Here is an 8413-nt window from a genome sequence, read left to right as displayed (position 1 = left end):
TTCAGCCACCCTTAGGAGGCGTGCCCTAATTATTTCTTTTATAGGCCTGACACATCCTTTACAGCTATCATTCCTTCTAGAAACCCTAAATATAACGTACATATTCAAATTACATATTCAAAGCTATGCTAAGTGTAAAATAAGTCTTCCGGGTATGCTTTTTAGAAGTAAACTTCTCCGAGTAGACTTTGTGCTCTGCCTACCTTGTTAGACTTTGTAACATTAAAGTGTGCCCGGGAACAGTTTTCCGGGTATGCTTTACTTGAAGTATTTTCCTAAGGAAAATACTCACCAAGCAGACTTCAATCTTCTTGATTATATCAGACTTTGCCCGACATAATCCAACGAGCAACCTTGTTCTTCAATGGTCCAATCAACTCCTTGCTTGGAATTAGCTTATTAGCAAAGTGTGCTTGGGAGCACTGTACCCTGCTTGAGTTGAACCCTGCCCGATGTTACTTGAGATATTTCATTAAACATCAAGCTTGCCTGGACCACTGTATTATTAAAGAATACCTTGCCCGATCTTCTAATCACTTGGCTTCATGAGCTTGGTTAGCCAAGTGCTTACTCTGAAGTAAACCTTACTCGGCTATGAAGAACAAACCTGCTTGATATAGTGAACCTTGCCCGGGTATACACAAAAGAGTGAACCCTGCCCGGATATTCACTAAAGAAGACTTCTTGAAGATAACCTTGCCCGGTAGGCAAAATATCATGCCCGGCTAAGTAAAACCTTGCTCGGATGTCTTAGGTGTGCCCGGTTCCATACCTAGTGATATCTGAGGAGGTTGAGAAGATTCCAATCTTCCATATGATCAGTTTTGGGTCAAATCTTGACTCAACATTCAAATTTGTATATCTTTGTTGTGTTCATTTTATGTCTTTGCACTGTTTGTTTCAATGGCAAACATGACTAACAACAATTTAGATATTCACTTTATGCAACCAAAAGTCTAACCGCAACGCATTAGTAATTGAAACAATACTAATTGAATTCTCGTTGTCTTCCCGCCGCAACGCGCGGGCTCTTCTACTAGTATATATGTATATATTTTTTGAAAACGCATTATACTTTACAAATTGTGTTATAGTGGGATGAATCAATTTGGTTAAATAACTATTAACTGAGATAAAGAATGACACAAAAATATTGGTAGATTTATTGGGGTGACGCCCCCCCCCCCCCACTTCCATTCGCGTTGGGGGTAAAAATGGGAATATTTTGAGTTTGGTACGCTTCGAGTTATCAAATTGGTAGTCATACACGCGTTGTACTCTTGGCTCGTTTGCAACTAACACTTTTGGTGCAAAAGGTCAAATGTTGGTTTTGTGTGTTGTACCGTGTATAGATCGGTATTGGTTGGAATTATGATAGTTATAAACTATTATATTGTTTATATAAATTGTTTATCGGGAAAACTCACCAACATTCATGTTAACAAAAATTATTTTAATATGCTTTTCAGGTAAATGACGGTTTTGCGAGAAGGAGCAGGAAAGACGCGTGGGTGTTTGAATAAGATTTATGATTGAACTAAGTTGTCATTTTTATAATAATATCCGTGTAAGACTCTGATATTTAATTAAATAAGTATTCGAAGCACGATTTTCAAGTGGAAAGGCATCATGTGGTGGTAAAGGTTATGGTGTCGCTGTGGTTGATAAACATAAAGCGTATACGACGGTTTCCATTTTATAGAAAGTCTTAAATGTTATAAAGAAAATGTTACTCGAGAACTGATTTCATATTGACGCGTGGATGTCTTAAGCTTCTCCGGTTACATTTTCACAGCACCGACAAAGTGGAGTTGGAAACACTAGTTAAATTCCTAATGTCCAAAATCTTTATTTAATCCAATTATTTTAAAGTAACTAAAGGTAGGCTTTAGTAAACGGTTAAGAAACAACATTCACCAAAGAAAGCGTGACCGTCCGTGTATTTAGCACACCACCATCACTATTGTACTAGGCATTAACCTGTTATGAAAGATAAGAAAAAGATGGTGACTGGCAAGTGGCCATTCATTTCACTCTTCTTTGCTTCTCCACCAACTCCTCTTCTCAGGGTTTCTATTTCATGATTCTGTAAGTAATTTCCAAACTCATCATTAATTTATGCTTAATTATTGATCTAATTTTGAATTAATTTACTTGGCTTAAGTTTATGGTTGATTAGGGTTTATTTGACTTATACGAGCTCAATTTTGACTGAAATCAAGCTGATTTGATGGTTTTGTAGATTAATTTGAGTTTATTGGATGCATGGATATTGTTTGCCCTAAATTTAGGTTATTTTTGTAAGTGAAAATGGTTTGATAAGCTTGAAATTGCATGGATTACCGGATGTGTTTGCTGTGTGCTATTATTGTATTTCATATGTTCTTGATCTTCCTGATAGGTAGATGGTTAAGTACATTGGTTATATGCTTGCTCCGTGTACTTGTATGTTTGTGTATATGCACTAATGTGCTTCTAGTTATGTGATTATTGTGGTTCAAATTATCGGTTTTTTATGTTTGAATTAACAAAATCTGCCTCTAGTTGTGTTTGTGTCATTATGGGGTTCAATACTCGGTTTTCGATCTTTGGATTAGCGTAAATGTGCTCAAATTGTGTGACTAATGGGGTTCAGTAGTCAGTTTTGTATGTCTGACATAGAGATCTGATATTGAACCACATAATCAGAGGCACATACTTGTCGATCCAAGCACTGAAAACTGATTGTTTGAATTCAGAATCACATAATTAGAGGCACATTTTTGTTGATTCAAACATAAAATTGCTGATTATTGAACCCAATAATCACATAATTATAGGCACATAATTTGACTCTAGTTATGTGATTATGGATTCAAATATTCAGTTTTCTTTTCTAGGCAACGATACCAAAACTGATTTATCAAAGGGTAAAATGGTAATTTCGTATGGCTTGAATCTATATTTATTAGTATATGCATGCTTTTTACTTTACCAGGTATCTCTCTTAAGCTAGTAAAGGTTTACAATGAAGAAATATGGCAAGCTTTTGTGCACAGAACACGTTTTCTCCCAAATGTAATACAACGGTATGATCTGTAAACAACTTTTCTGTCATTTTATTCTAATATCCTAACAGGTCTCAAATCTTAATTACAGTTCTTGAACTGCGGTTAGCTTCATGAGTAGTCGAGGTTAATATTAGAAGTTTCATCTTTACAAGTTTGCAAATGGATGACAACGGGCATCGGGAAAATGGGAGGCAAAAACAGCTTCAGGGTCAGGTACTATCTTTTACACCTCAACATCATATTTTAAACCTTAAAACAACCAAACTCCAAACACTTATTGTTTGTGTTTTCAGTGGTTAATGCAGCATCAACCATCAATGAAGCAGATAATGACCATCATGGCTGAGCGGGACGCCGCCATCCAAGAAAGAAACCTAGCCATGTCAGAAAAGAAAACCGCCCTCGCCGAGCGTGACATGGCGCTTCTGCAACGCGACTCGGCAATCGCTGAACGGAATAGCGCAATTATGGAACGGGATAACGCCATTGCCACTTTGCAGTACCGTGAAAACTCGATGACCAATTCCAGCAATAATAATAGCAACAATAATTTGTCGTCATCATGCCCACCGGGATGTCAAATATCACGGAACGTAAAACACGTGCACCACCCACACCATTACCAACACGACGACACCAACTTGGGCAGTGGTGGCGGCTTGCTACCAACATCTCCACCTCAAGAACCCGTGAAACCTAGACGTGCGAAACGCACGAAAGATATCAAACACGCTACATCGACCACTAACAAGACGTCATGATCGTCTAGAAAGGTGAAACTGGAATGTGATAATTTGAACAAGGTTATGTATGATGACAACCACGATTGGGACAGTAGCGGCATTGGCGGTGGTGGTGAGATCAAATCCGAGTGGAAAGATCAGGATCTCGGGTTGAACCAGGTGGCGTATGATGACACAACGATGCCTATACCCGTGTGTTCGTGCACGGGTGTGTTTAGGCCATGTTACAAATGGGGTAATGGCGGGTGGCAGTCGTCCTGTTGCACGACCACCATGTCAATGTACCCGCTTCCATCGTTGCCTAATAAACGACACGCGCGTGTTGGCGGTCGGAAGATGAGTGGGAGTGTGTTTAATAAGCTAATCAGTCGGCTCGCTGGTGAAGGCCATGATTTGTCAAATCCAGTTGATCTTAAGGAGCATTGGGCTAAACACGGGACGAATCGGTACATCACTATTAAGTAAATTATTAGGTTTTGAGCTACTTAAGTGTGATTTGTTGACCTTGAAGCATTAGTAATGTATTTGGATGATAAAGACTTGAAGGTTCCTTAATGGTGGTTTTCAACATTTATGTTTGTATCTATAATGTTGAACGTTATTGGAAGTATGTATGGTCATGTTATAAATTAAATAAAATTTCAAAACGCAAACGATTGACCGTTTTGACACTTTCGTTGGTGGGGCAGGTTAAAGAGACAAAAACCGTCAACCTGACACGATTAACTCATCAACCTCTAAGTCAATAACTCGTCAACCTAACACCCCAAATCTTAAGTTAATAACCCGTCAACCTGACACGATTAACATCCCAAATCTTAGTGATATCATACGAAGACAGTTTGTAATTTTAGTAATCCTGAAATATTCGAGAGGTAAAGAGACTATTATTCAGATATTGAACGACATGAGATTAGTCCACAAGATTTTATCAGACATTGGATAAGTTTTACCAAAATAGGTATAGTAAATATTTTGCATTTTTATAATTCTTTATACTTGGATTATTTTTTGGACGTCATAAAACCTGTCTAATACTCCAATGTCTTTAAAAACCTGTTTTTTGTCAAATACAAATCCCTCCTCTCTTCCAGGTACACATAACCTCTTATATCTTCCAAATTCCAGTAAATTCCTGGCTCCACCAAGTAGACTATGCAGCAGATGTGGACAAGCTGCCACACGAGAACACCATGCCTTTGATAGTGACAACGGTGGGGGTGTCCCCGCTAAGAGTTATGCATCTAGAGTTGTACATTGTAATATAATTATTTTAGTATATGGTTGAATGATGAAAAATGGGTATTTTCATGATTTAAAGATGAAGGAGAGCCATAATATGACACTAGAGTAAGGATGGGTATTATCATTGGCCTTGGAGATGGTCTAGTGTACTTGCTTAAGTTTTTTGCTTTTTTGTTTTCTTCTTTAACAAAATTATACAAAAACTAGAATGATTTGAAAGATGCTTGAAAATGTTAGGTATGCCTAAAGATAGACATGAGACTTGAATTAATGATGCTTTACAGATTTAAAAATATACCTAAGAGATAGATACAAGACTTTACATTGTGTTCTAGAGTCTCGTTAACAAGGATAGAGGAGGGGAGGAGAGGAGAGGGGAGGGGGAGGAAATTAGGAGAGAAAGAAATGAGACTGAAAAGTTTTTTTTTTTTTTTGTTCCCGAGTTTAATGAGAAGAAAAGGAAAATCAATGAATTCGCATATTTCATGTGTTCTCGAGTTAAGAGAAAAATAAAAGAAAGTTATAGTTTTACTATTAGAACCTTTAAGTAAAAACAAAAATAAAATTACTTTTAAGGATAATTTAGTAATTGATAAGATTTTCTCTCATAATCTCTCTAATTTGGAAGGATGAATATATGTTTAAATTTTCTAGTATTATCCCTTCTTCTCTCCTATTCTCTCTTTAAAAATATCTCCGGAACATAATATTTTAACATTTTTTTCTCTTTTCCTTCTCCTCCCCTCATTTAACGAGACTTTGGTAGTGTTACTTAACAGATCTCTTTTGATAGTAAGTCCCTTTTCAAAATATTGTAGTATTAAAGATAGAAAAACTAGTACTTTAAGGTGTCACTTCAGTATAAACCTACGGTTGTCCGTAAGGCTGTGTGTAATGGGGCGTGAGATTGGGCGAAGAGGGGCGAGACCACCCCCCCCCTCCCCCCCCCCCCCCCCGGCGATATGTGGGCGAAAAGGGGCGGGGGCGGGGTTCTTTTATCGCCGATGGGGTTTTAATAATAATATTATTATATTAATTTGACCGTTGTAACGGTCAAAAAAAAATAAACAATATATATATATATATATAAACATACACATTCTTCTCCATTTCATATCCATTTCATACACAATTCATACCCAAATTCTTCAAAAAATTTAGCAAAATGAATCCTTCAAACAACCCGAACCAACCGACACTCGTGGAACTCGCCGCTACCATGAGAGAAATCGTCAAAAAACAAAAAAAGTGTGTCGAGGAACTCAACGAGGCCATGAGAAAAACCGACAAACAACACGAAAATATTGCCCAAATGTTGGAATTGCGGGAAATAAGTGAAGAGTACAAATCCCTCAAAGCGGCCGGGTTACACGAGGAGGCCGCATTATTGCAACGATAACTAATGGAAAAAATGCGCGAATATTATGGATATTAGTATTTTATTTAGTTATGTTTTTTAATATTTTTAGTTATGTATTTTTTTTTTTTAATTTTAATGCATTATTAGTTGTGTTTTTTAATTTTTTTAGTATTTCTTTTTAATTTTAATGCATTTTTATTTAATTATTTAAATAAATTGGTTTTTATTTGTTTAGTTTATTATAAAAAGAAAATAATAAAAAAAGAAACTGTAGGCCTAACTTGTAGCCCTACACTATTACACCCCAAAAACAAATTTTCACTCCATGCTGACTAGACATCACGTGTCACAATTCGCCCCCAATTGTAGCCCCTCCACTACACATAGCCTAATAATCTGAATCAAACTAGCATGCTATTTTGCTTGGTTCGACCCACCCTTTTTGCCTAGAAGGAATTGCTATTTACTCTAGAACCAAAAACACACTATAATTATGATAGGAAGAGGTTGTGGTCTTGGGTCTCCGATGGAGACTAGGGTTCAAACCCCACTTGGATAAACAAGGCATGCCGTTAAAAAACATTCAAAATATATAAATACTAACCTTTATCCACCGTATTAAAAGGATTTTACATTATTCGTTTATAATATTTATATTTTTTTTGGATTTTTATTTTATTTATTGTACATAAGTTACTAATATACATAGTATTTGATGATGAAATGGTTTCACAAATAAATGAGATGAAATAACCCGATTTAAAAGTTATTTGGGTTTGATAAGACCCATGACCTGTTTATTTTTTTACTATAAAATTGTTTTTTTATTATAAATAATATATATCTTTTTTTAAAGAAATCAAATATTAATTTTAGTATATCCCTATTTTATAAGATTTCATATCAAATATTTGGTGAGATTAATTTTTAATTTAATGAGATATTATAACCCGTTTAAGAAATATCTGGGTTTGGTGAGGCCCATACCCGTGAATTCGGATCAAATGCATGAGTAGCCTCCATTTACAAATAATGCAATCTGGCGGCTTGTAAGAATGTAGGGAGCAACCAGAGAGCTTTTAAAGCTTTCGTTTATATATATTACTAGTTTTTTTCCCCCGTATTATGGGGGTTGTTTTATATTATTTGTTTCTAATATTTATTTATTTTTTGAATTTTTATTTTTTTTATTGTATGAAAGTTAATAATATACTTATGGTTTGATGATAAATTATTCTACAAATAAATGAGATTTTATAACCTGGTTTAAAAACCATATGGGTTTGATGAGACTAAAGACCCGTTTATTTTTTTACCAATAAAATTGTTTTTTTTTAAAATAAATAATATATAACATTTTTTAAATAAAACATATATTAATATTTAGTATATCCCTACTGTATAGGACTTTTATATCAAATATTTGGTAAGATTAGTTTTTAATTTAATGAGATGTAATAACCCAGTTAAAAAAATATCTGGGTTTGATGAGACCCATACCCATGAATTCGGGTCAAATGCATGAGAAACCCCCATTTAAAAATCAAGCAAATCTAGTGACTCCAAAAAAAGGGGGAGCGACCACATCGTGACACGTAGGATTTTTATGTTTTCGTTTATATATATTATAGATAGATAGAGCCATGTTAACGTATAATAATCCTTAACATGCCTTAACGTACGCAGATCACGCTCAAGGCAAACGCAAAACGCTCAAAGGCAAAACACAAAAAGATCAAAGCCAAAATACAAAAACGCTCAAGCCAAAATACCAAAACGCTCAAGAAAATCGTAAAAGGCTCAAAACGGGTTTCGTGAAGAAAAAGTAAAAAAAATGATCGATTAACGATCCAAATATGTTTTTTCGGTGAATCGATGATTAATTGGGTATGTATTGATGATTCCAAGATGTTAGGATGTGATTTCATAGATTAATCTTGTGAATATAGGTCTTTTTGTACGTTAAGGTACGTGAAGGATTATTGTATTCTATCATTTATCTATCAATATATCAT

The 8413-nt window shown here is 35.3% G+C and overlaps 1 pseudogene across 1 annotated transcript; it reads left to right on the top strand.

The window, feature by feature from the left end:
- Nucleotides 1–2977: 2977 nt before the first annotated feature.
- LOC143621008 (protein BASIC PENTACYSTEINE6-like) lies at nt 2978–4432 on the top strand (annotated as a pseudogene). Its single transcript, XR_013151439.1, has 3 exons — nt 2978–3068; nt 3139–3263; nt 3344–4432. The product of XR_013151439.1 is annotated as a protein BASIC PENTACYSTEINE6-like (transcript).
- Nucleotides 4433–8413: the final 3981 nt, after the last annotated feature.

This window comes from Bidens hawaiensis, unplaced genomic scaffold (assembly GCF_021521415.1).
Source record: "Bidens hawaiensis isolate Kalapana, Puna unplaced genomic scaffold, B.hawaiensis_p1.1 tig00002759_1, whole genome shotgun sequence".
NCBI lineage: Eukaryota > Viridiplantae > Streptophyta > Magnoliopsida > Asterales > Asteraceae > Bidens > Bidens hawaiensis.
The sequence above is the reverse complement of the archived record's forward strand: the minus strand, read 5'-3'. Positions and strand labels throughout refer to the sequence as shown.